A 12,519-nucleotide genomic window follows, 5' to 3' on the forward strand; every position below is an offset into this window, starting at 1 on the left:
GGGGGGGGGGGGGGGGGGGGGGGGGGGATTCTTGAAAGTACTGGCTATGCTGGAAGATGCAGTGTCTAGTATGGATCTACAGTATCGCTGTGTATGTTGTTGAATACCATTATATTTATTATTTATATAAGGTAGGCATTTTATTTACATGTACATGTATATTCATTTGCTTTGGTAAATTGCATAATGTGTCTGGAAGCTGAACATTACGATGATTGTTATTTGTTACACTGTGATCTGTTCAATTATAACAGCAGCTGTTCTTGTTATCACTGTTATCCTGCCGAGAAATTCAAATATATACGAAAATATGTAGCTTATAGTCTAAGTCTATGTACCAAGATGTTAAAACTGTTAGGCACTAAATGGATCAGATGTAACCCAGTGAACACATTGTTGGTTAGTATAGTTCAATCATCCTGACTACTGTATACCGTGAAATTTTTCTCTGCAGTTTCATTTTCGCCTTTTTTACCCTCTGTAAAGAAGGCAAATTAATCATTACAGCAAACATTTGTAGACAACATAATATACATTGTAATTTTATGTGAAGGGTGAATTTATAAATGGGTGAAAATGAAATGATAATGAAGGCACACTATTTTGAGATTGAGAGGGACAAGTAATTTTGGACTGATCGCAGATTGATATGGTATTATTATGAGACTGATATTGGACCTATTAGGTTAACTTCAGGCTTTAACTTACGTCAGCTAAGTAATCTGCTGTTCTTTAAAATTTTGCACCAACCGTACCTGTGAAATTTTATTTCTATCAAAAATTAGGAATCATATTTTTGTGGAATAGTTCATGAGAGATTCAATTTTGAGTTAGCTTGTGAGAGCAATCATTCAGTAATTCAAATCAGATTTTTAATAATGCCAGTTTACAAATATGGTGTTTTGAAACATTGCATATTGAACAGTAATTATATAAGTGCTTCACAGTATCTGATATCTGTCTGTGGGATAGGTCACATATGCCCTAACACACATACACAGCCAAGGGCACATCTAGGTGTACAAGTGTCCATGTCTATGACCATACAACAGGAAATCGACTTGTAAATTGTATGTAATTGTATGTGAACTTAACAGGGATGCATGGGGTGTATAAATCATGTTCATAATAAATATGTTTTACTGCCTTCGATATGTAAACTCTTTGCTTGTTAATTGTTTCCACCAGGTGAGTTGGTGCAATGCATTGTCATTCATTTTCCTTCTATAAAATATTTCCTTTGAATGACATCTTCTCCAGAACCGCAGGACTGATAACAAACCAATTTGAAAGTATTCCTAGATGAGGATGATTCAGATTTGCTAAAGGGATCAATAGAACTGACTCTTTTAGGGAACGTTTAAGGAGCAAAAAAGGGTTGAAATTTGGACATCTAAAAAAATTGAAATCAACCAGATATTCAATAATTTTGATATTCATTTACAACAAAAATGTGAAACAATATCTTCAATTAGATCAATCAATTTGAAAATATGGATGTATGAAGGTTTTACTTTTTTAACAAACAATTTACATGGTGCAACATTCAAGACCTACTGGTCCCTTTTTCAAGCTATGACTGAGTGAGCAATTTGTAATTTACTTCTTTAACGACAAAATTGCAATCGATTAATCACCTATCAACAGAGAGTACATATATACACACTGTATGGAATAGATAAATGGTAGGGTGTAGATATGGCTCAGATCAGTCTTTGGCTTTGAATTAACGTCACCCACTACACCAAAAGCTTGAGAGTTATAGTACACTCTTGACAGATGCGACAACATCATCACAGAGCAGGACGATACACACAGGGAGGAACAGCACATAAAACACACGCTCAATTTATGTGGTAACGGACTGATCATTTAACAAAGTGAATAGCTATAAAATGTAAGGCGGACAAACAGAGACCAGAGACAGATAAAAAAAGGTGAGGGTCAAAACATATGCAAAAGCTGGATAGCAATCCCCAACATGAAATGGACATCCAAGGCCTTTGCCCATGTATTGAAGAAACACAAATTCAGCACCCTGATGAAAACAATAACAACACTCAGGCCGCTACTTGTGCACCCAAAAAGACAGGACTAATATTCTAGAGAAATAAAGAGTCATATACCAAATTCCTTGATAAAATTGTCAGCAATCATATATACACAAGAAACATGGGAAACACCTGCCGCCCTGCAGTACAAGAAATTGGCATTAACAGACTTATGCTAATACCTAAAATTACATTGTCTACTTAGACAATGCCTAAATAGTGAAAAGGGTCAAAATCAAAAACAAATCTCAAAACATGATCAGAGATGAGAGGGACACCAGCTAATTCAATTGTATGACCCACTTCTGACCTAAATAGGTAAGGGGGCTAGATCTACCCCTTACCAGGGGCCTAATCAATACAGTGTGTATATAGTCTCTATTGATAGGTGAAATATTCCATAGTTGAGTGACAAATAAAGTTAACAATTTCGCCACATCATTATACAGGTAAACAATACAAATTGCTCACTCAGTTATAGCTGGACAAAGGGACTGGTTAGTCTTGATAGAAGATCTATTGGTGAAACACTAGCACCATTAACACAGCCTGGAATATCACTATCTCGTTCTGGGGTTGGATAGTATGCCAGATAGCCCTAACTATCTAACATTGTATGATCTGATGTTGATGCATAATTATACATGTATTCCCCTGGGTCCTGTTACAGAGGCATGAAGGTGGAAGGTCAGCCAATCACGTTTATAGTCCAGACATTTCCCCAGTTTGACCCCATCAAACTAATGAAATAATTGGACACAACTCTACTACCTTACAATCACTATGATTACCAGAGTTGCCAATACTATGACTTAAGTTACAAGGCTGTATGGCGTTATCAATAGTATCACTATGGTTACAAAACAGTTTGGTGTGTCAAATATCATCACTATGGTTACAAAACAGTACGGTGTGTCAAATATCATCACTATGGTTACAAGACTGTATGGTGTGTCAAATAGCATCACTATGGTTACAAGACTGTATGGTGTTATCAATACCATCACTTCGGTTACCAGGCAATATGATCAATGCCATCACAATAGTTACAAGGCCTTAATTAAGATCAATACCATCACTATAGTTACCAGGCATTAGGATCAATACCTTCACTATAGTAACCAGCAATTGTGATCAATGCCATCACAGTAGTTACCAGGTATTATGATTAATATCATCACTATAGTTACCAGGCATTATGACCAGGCAATATGATCAATGCCATCACAATAGTTACAAGGCCTTAATTAAGATGAATACCATCACTATAGTTACCAGGCATTATGATCAATACCATCACAATAGTGACCAGGCATTATGATCAATACCATCACAATAGTTACCAGGCATTATGATCAATACCATCACTATAGTTACCAGGCATTATGATCAATACCATCACTTTAGTTACCAGGCATTATGATCAATACCATCACTTTAGTTACCAGGCATTATGATCAATACCATCACTTTAGTTACCAGGCATTATGATCAATACCATCACAATAGTGACCACGCATTATGATCAATACCATCACAATAGTTACCAGGCATTATGATCAATACCATCACAGTAGCTACCAGGTATTACGATTAATACCATCACTATAGTTACCAGGCATTATGATCAATACCATCACTTTAGTTACCAAGCATTATGATCAATACCATCACTATAGTAACCAGCGATTGTGATCAATGCCATCACAGTAGCAACCAGGTATTACGATTAATATCATCACTAGAGCTACCAGGCATTATGATTAATACCATCACTATAGTGAGCAGGCATTATGATCAATACCAGCACTATAGTGACCAGGCATTATGATAAATACCATCACTATAGATACTAGGCATTATGATAAATACCATCACTATAGTTAGCAGGCATTATGATCAATACGATCACTATAGTAACCAGCAACTATGATCAATGCCATCACTATAGTTACCAGTCATTATGATAAATATCATCACTATAGTTACCAGGCAATATGATCAATACCATCACTTTAGTTACCAGGAATTATCATCAATACCATCACTATAGATACTAGGCATTATGATAAATACCATCACTATAGATACCAGGCATTATGATCAATACTATCACTATAGTTACCAGGCAATATGATCAATACCATCACAATAGTGACCAGGCATTATGATAAATACCATCACTATAGTTACCGGGCATTATGATCGATACCATCACTATAGTTACCGGGCATTATGATCGATACCATCACTATAGTTACAAGGCATTATGATCAATACCAGCACTATAGTGACCAGGCATTCTGATCAATCCCATCACTATAGTTACCAGCCATTATGATCAATACCATCCCTATAGTTACCAGGCAGTATGATCAATACCATCACTAAAGTTACCAGGCGTTATGATCAATACCATCACTTTAGTTACCAGGAATTATGATCAATAACATCACTTAAGTTACCAGGCATTATGATCGATACCATCACTATAGTTACCAGCCATTATGATCAATACCATCACAATAGTTACCAGGCATTATGAACCAGGCATTATGATCAATACAATCACTATAGTTACCAGGTATTATGATTAATATCATCACTATAGTTACCTTGCATTATGATCAATACCATCTCTTTAGTTACCAGGAATTATCATCAATACCATCACTATAGCTACTAGGCATTATGATCAATACTATCACTATAGTAACCAGCAATTGTGATCAATGCCATCACAGTAGCAACCAGGTATTACGATTAATATCATCACTAGAGCTACCAGGCATTATGATTAATACCATCACTATAGTGACCAGGCATTCTGATCAATCCCATCACTATAGTAACCAGGCATTATGATCAATACCATCACTATAGATACTAGGCATTATGATCAATACCATCACTATAGCTACTAGGCATTATGATCAATACCATCACTATAGTTACCAGGCATTATGATCGATACCATCACTATAGTTACCAGTCATTATGATCAATATCATCACTATAGTTACCAGGCGTTATGATCAATACCATCACTATAGCTACTAGGCATTATGATCAATACCATCACTTTAGTTACCAGTCATTATGAGCAATACCTTCGCTTTTGTTACCAGGCATTAGGATTAATACCGTCACTATAGTTACTCAGCATTGTGATCAATACCATCACTATTGTGACCAAATAGTGTTATCAATACCATCACTATTGTGACCCGGCAGTGTTATCAATACCATCACTATAGTTATATATACCATCAGTATTGTGACCCGGCAGTGTTATCAATACCATCACTATAGTTATCAATACCATCACTATAGTTATCAATACCATCACTATTGTGACCCGGCAGTGTTATCAATACCTTCACTATAATTACAAAACAATATGGTCAGGTTGTACCAGACAAATTATACTTTAGTCTGTCGATGAAGCAGTCTTGTTTTACCAGGCTTACTTTGTGAGAACGTTTTATGGTGGACCTTAAGACATACATTACCATATATATATATCATGTCTGCAATTTCTAGAACAGATATATCCTGTAAAACTAGATATAATAAGCCATAATTAATAATCGTCTGAGTGTTGCATGTATTCTTGTATATTTTTAGATAACCAAGTCCAAACATAAAACACAGTAATGAAGCATGCATCCTTAAGTTCCATGTCACAGTAAGGTAACATACACCCTTAAGTCTCCATGTCACAGTTAGGTAGGTCTCTATGTTACAGTAATGTAGCATACAGTCTTAGTCGCCATGTCACAGTAAAGCAGCCTATTTTAAGATGTTTTGTGCTATTTGGTGGACTTTGGGCGTAATCAAGTGACGAACATAAAATCGATATAACTCGTCATGACGTTATTGTTGACGCGTACAGGTACATGTGTTTATGTACTACTAGCTTAATTAGTGCCAGACAGATGTAGCACCGCCCTAACCTGATCCGCTAATTAAAGCACTGTAATGTCCCCAGACAAGCACAGGGTGTCATCTATCTAACTATGACATCACGTTCATCGATATTTGTATCACCAGTGTCTGATTATTCTACACCGTGATCCGTAATAGCAGCATTGCATGATGGTTGTGTGAGCGACTGTAATCAAAGTAACAAATACGCAAGCGTTTCATGTATTATTATATATATTTATATGTATTGCATGACGTTCCCGTTTACAAATGCAATTTGCTTGGAGTGATCACAAAAATATTTGAAACACCAATTAGTCGGTGATATTCTCTTACACAGGACAATTATGACCTAGACTTTTGACCTATGACCTTGGAGTTCTGTAGTAGGACTCTCCTGTGTCCATGCCCAATCTTGCCAAGTTTGAATTGGATAGAGAAAACAGGGTTTCAATCAGAAATCATGATTTTCATCCATAACCTTGGCGATTTACTTGCGGTATTGGGTTTCAACAGGATTCTGCCTCTTGACATGCTCTGGCCAGTATTGGACAAATTTTGAAAGAAAATTACACATGTTCATTGCACTATCGTGCCTACGTATAAGATTGGCAATTCTCCCATTCCTGTGTGTATATGACAGAACTGTCCAGGGTAAGACAGGGATGTATGCGCGAGATCGGGTTATTTCAGTCTCGGGCAAAGATTCTGTAACATCCAAACTTTGACTTGCGCCTCGGTTGGGATTATGTTACAAAATCTTAGCCCTCGTGATACCACATGCTAGATTTTTCTGTCTCCTCCGATCGGTCTGGTACCTCTAAGTGGTATTTCGTGGAATATTTTACCCGGCGATGTATTCATCCGCGCGTTAACTGATAGTCTGCATTATAAATATTCTGTTTTGTCGCTATATGTTTTGTTTTGAAGTTGTTAGATATCTGATGTTGTAGATAAAATATAATCTACATGGTGAAATATGTTGCCTTCTTTGTAAGGACGGACCACATTGTTTACGCAGAAGCATTCAAATGTAGCTTTAGAAGCATAGAGGTCATTTTCATTTGAGGCACCTGACGGGATACTTGTAGTCCTTTGCAAAATTAAATCGTTCTGTTTTTCGAGAAAATATATCAATTACCTGCAACTGAGCAAGATCGGGTTATCTCAGTCTCGGGCTAAGACTCTTTAACATCCCAGCCTTGGCTTACGCCTCGGTAAGGATTATGTTACAGAAGCTTAGCCCTCGACTGAGATAACCTTATCTCGCTCAGTTACAGGTACTATATTTTATTAATCTTACACTCTATTTCAGGTGCTTGACGTCACAATGAGACAACAATGATGTGACGTCATAAAATCGGGAGGATGCCGATGTCAAGGCGCCTTTTGTGGAATTTCAGCCATTACCTTAACTTTTCACTTATGACCATGCATTTCAATCATGTCCACCCTCTTGTCATCAAGGCCTTTCGATGTATCAAATTAGGTGAGATTAGACAATGTGCGGATAAGGAACCCTGTACCCGATGGGCGGACAGGTAGCTTTGTACCCGAGAAAAGCAACATAACAACCAAAAACTATGACAGTTGAGGAATATGTGTCTACCATAACAAAAACAATAAAACATATACATATGTAATATTACATTTTTCAAAAAGTTACCTTCTATTGGGATAAAACTTACTGGACGTCACCATCACGCTTTGTCTTCGGATGGTGACACAGTCAACTTGCACTGTCAGGATGAAAACGCATCAGGTTTTAATAAGGTATACGGCGAGCATGTTTATCTCAATAGCAATATTACTAGTGTGAAACGCATAAAACTAATGTAGAAAAACAGTGCGATTGAAAACATCTGTTCGATAATTTGACGCCGATCTATCTCTGACAGTAGCGAACATAACCCTGTATACGATACCCCTGTTAACGATACACGATACCCCTGTATACGAGTTGTGCTGCTGTACCGAGTCTTGTGGTTGCCTGGAAGTCTTTTTTGGTTTGACCAAAAGGTTGTGTTTTTATCGATATTGTATTAATATATCAAGGGAACGCGATTTTCATAGCATCCCAACACAAAGCTCATTTGGTGTACAATTGAATACATAACTCCAACAAAAACAATGTGCTAGTTAGTGTAGTGACCGCGCGCGGAGTAGGTGTCAAGGTCGTCAGCATGAGTCCAGTCAGCATGTATCTTAACAAGCACGCATGGAAATCCGTCGATGTATATGCAAAATTTTCCTATTTCCAGAAAATCGATGATTTTCGGATCTCTACATGTTACATAGAAATGCATTCGTTCGTTTTTTCTGTGCCAAAAATGCATCGGTATAAATTTTAACCTGAAGGTCAATAACTTCGATTTGAGATTGTAAATGGTGATACTGACTGACCGTATAGGGTAATGTTGTTGATGACGTGCCAAACGTCATTTACAAGAACTATACCAGTTTGAGCTTAAACGTCATGTTATGGTAAGTCTCCATCGGAACAAGTATTGAAACATTGATGTTAAGTACAATCGTTTGGTACATGAATCACAGCGCCCCTCCAGGCTTACATGTTCCCTCGGGACCTTTTGACACCGTATTACCAGCTGACATGTGAAACCAAGTGCGCAACAAACACATTAAGGAAGCGAATTGGTTTTAAATCAGATTCCAACTACATCTGACACCCCGTCTCGACAATCAGGTTAGAGAAATGTTTTAATCGATACAAGTCAAAGTACAAATGTATCCAGAGGATTGATCTCTCACCATTAGCAATCTGATTAAAATACAGATGTTAAGGCATCACCTACGGTATTAACGTTACAGCAGTAGGTGATGAATTATCAGCTGTATTTCAATCAGATTGTATCGTTATAAGATATTTATCAGTCAGACAATCAATCTACAATAAACCACTCTAAGACGTTTTATAATAAATGATTACACATTTTAATCAATCAATGAATGCAATATGATTACTACTGTTCCTATGCCACCTCCACATGCGTGTACGTTTGCTTGCTTGCTGCAGTGTATTGTGTTCTGTTTGCGCTGGAAACGTGCTTCAAATGGCATTTCTGTTCCATAGTACCACTTCACTTGAATGCTTCACCACAGGCACTGTAGCCCCCACCCCCGGACCTGATTATCAACGCCGCAACATTGGCTCCTAGCATTGGGTGTCCTTTATCATTGACTTCTACATGTAGCTAACATGTGTATCATGAATCTGATGTATCTGTATAAGACGTTGGAGCAGTATGTATCTTCCTCAGCAAATGTTACAGACTTTGTCTCAAATATAGTATTGACCTTTGTGACCTATGTGACCCAACCAATCGAAAGCACAGTGGAATCGGGTCCATGTATCTTATTTATCAATTTCTACAAAGGAACTCAGATCACAGTGCAAGGAAATAGCAAATCTGGCTCTAGTTACTTTAACCTTTGCCTTGATTTAGTTGCCACGAACTTACCCAACACATCCCCTTCCGTTGCCCTGCAACAATGGTATTCACTTTGAGTATTATAAGCACGAGTAACGCTAACTAGTTTGCCCTAACCGAGGTCCCGTCTATCTTATTTCTATAAAAAAAAGTCACGTTATCCATTGTCACCATTGCAAGAATATTGGTTTGGTTTGGTTTACTTTTGTTTAACGTCCTATTAACAGCTAGGGTCATTTAAGGACGTGCCTCCATGTGTGTAGTGTATGCGTGCTTGTGTGTGTATGCAGGAGACAGGATATGTTGGTGTTCTTACCTCCTCGGGATAGCGCGGATCTAATACCATGCCGAAGGCACCCAGCACAGCATTCCGCCCGGTCACATTATACTGACAACGGGTGAACCAGTTGTTGTCATTCCCCTAAATGCTGAACGTTAATCAGGGAATTACAACTACCACATTTAAGGACTTTGGTATTTCCCGGCCTGGGGACAGAACCCGTTGCCTTCCTCGCCAGGGCGAACGCTCAACATTAAGGCCAAAAGTGAGGTGTTGCCAAGCAGGGCGTTAGGAAATAAAAGTTAGTTAGAAGTAGAAAGAAAGATAAAGATGCCAAATATTGCAATGGGTGCAGCAGATGTGTTTTGGTCGCCTTTGTGTCCCCAAATAGAGGACACAAAAGCATCCCCAATTCTGCAGGGGTTCACACATTGGTCGCCTCCTACGATACATGCAGTGGGTCACAATAGGTGTATTATTGTTTACTGATCCCCCACCTGCAGGAGTGCAAGAATATAGAGGCTACCAGTGTGGTAACACTTGCACGTATTTAAAGAGACTAACAATGACCTGCCGCACAACAATGCAACACAAGTGATACATCATATATCTATCAATAGCTTACCATCATACGGCCAAGGTGGTACGACGGTGTTCAACGGCAATCAAATAAAACACATATCTATCGGGGAAATAAATACTTCGGTGGCAGCTTGTTTATTTTACTGACATCACACACAAACAAAAGTATAAAAAAAATCTGTAGAACGCATAAAACCACGAAGGCGATATTTTGCCTCCGAAAGGTTAAACGGGTAGACGGCGCTGATTGCCAGGCTTAATGGGTACTGCAATGCATGCTGATCATAACACAGTACGATTGAGAATACTTTGTTGATGTCAAGGGATTATTAACTATTATATGTGTGTGTGTTAGTAAACTAAACGTTGGAGTCTGACATTTTTTAACGCAATTTATCCGAGCGATTGAAACAGGCACTCTCGGAAACGAGAACGTTTTTTCTACGATTTAGCGAATGCGTCTCCATGCTATCTTTTGGGACAGTTTTCCCGTGTTAGTGGAGATGTGGTTTTTATTGTTTCCTAGAAAATGTTCCACCAGACATACACATGTGAACATTGTATCTGTGTACTATAGAGGAGGCAGGGAAGCTTCAGCCATCTGTGTTATTACTCAAGACAGTTTCTCATACATGTACTCATTATTCATAACATTCCGGATCGTCCATAAAAAGGACATGATATGCTCCTAACAGTCGTTTTCTAAACAGAAAAAAATATTGGCTTGTGTCCCATGTCGGTAAAAATGCGTCACTGATCAATACCAATTATTCTGTATATTTCTGCATCAGAAACCACGCGGCTTACTTGTCAAAGACTAGGCCGAGTCTATTCGACGAGCCTTCGATCTGACGAAGCTAAACATACAGGCGAAACACATAATGCTCACATTATATAAGTAAATGTTCAAGTAAGTTGTCCTATATATTTCTTAATGTTACATATCTTTCCAGGAACAAATTTCACATAAAGTTTTCACAAAATATGGTAGAGTTTTATGTATATTTTTTGTTCTTTCGTGGATATGTCTTTACAACCAGTTGGTGTCAATAATTGCATGCAAACCACGTCGATGATAATCTTTCGCAGAATCCATTAATGTGCGAATTTGCAAACGAAAATGCGTAACGTTTTGAATAGCGAGAAGGCATGAATATGTTGTCGGCTGAATAAAAAGTACGGAGAAGTATAATTATTTTGTGTGTCATGTTCGAAGAGAAGCAGAATAAATCGCATCGATTGTTTCCGGTCATAAACGCCAGACGCTTAAACAAGCAGGAATGACTAGGTTTTACTTCCGGGAATGGACAAGTACAGAAAGATGACGCCACAGACAAAATCAATGCAGAACTGAAACGGCACGAACGGGTTGCGAATGAAATATGTCAATGAAGTTTTATTTTGATAATTTCGCTGTATAATTTCAATATATTGCTAATATAATAAAACCAACTTTTTTTTATTTATTTTTAATCTTGGATTGGGCGTCTTTTACATGCGACGGTTTAATAATATCTGTTAATTTCAGGGATCTTGACTAGAACGATACGCTCCTTTGGTTAGTATAGATGTAAGTCAAGGTATTTCGGAGGTCCCAAGTACGTACCCTAGTAGAACCTTTCGCTAGGTCTATTAAAAGTGTTGCGAAGCCATGTATGGTTGTTGTTTTCGTTATATGCCCTCTTATGCTGCTCGCTTCACAGGAAATCTATATCAAAATTAGCATGTTGGCGAAACAATACCAATTCTGATTGTTAGATTTATATAAAGTAGGTTGTATACCGGATACGTACAGGTAACACAGATACAATTTTAGTCTCCGAAGCAACAAAGCCGACTGACATTTGTTTGCACCCACTACATATGGCATTATAAATTATCGTGAAAGATATAAAATTAAAGCAGGAAAAATCAGCATCTTTTCGTGAAATTTGTTGATAGAAATATCGAATATTGACAATGACGATAGACAAATGGGACAGTTATGATGGAGAAATGTGACAACTATGATGGAAATATGTGACAATTATGCTAGGACAAATGTGACGGACAAAGAGGGTGCAATATTAATGGTGATGGTATTATATGAAAAAGATGATTAAGAAATAGGAGAAATGATGATGAATCAATGTAACATGTAACTGGAATCCGATAGCTGACGGAAGCGAACACTTGTGTGTCCTTAAGCAACAGCTGTTCGGGGCCTAGTCATTGCTGTGTATCCTGATAA

Source organism: Mizuhopecten yessoensis, unplaced genomic scaffold (genome assembly GCF_002113885.1).
Source record: "Mizuhopecten yessoensis strain PY_sf001 unplaced genomic scaffold, ASM211388v2 scaffold11085, whole genome shotgun sequence".
Taxonomy (NCBI): Eukaryota; Metazoa; Mollusca; class Bivalvia; order Pectinida; family Pectinidae; genus Mizuhopecten; species Mizuhopecten yessoensis.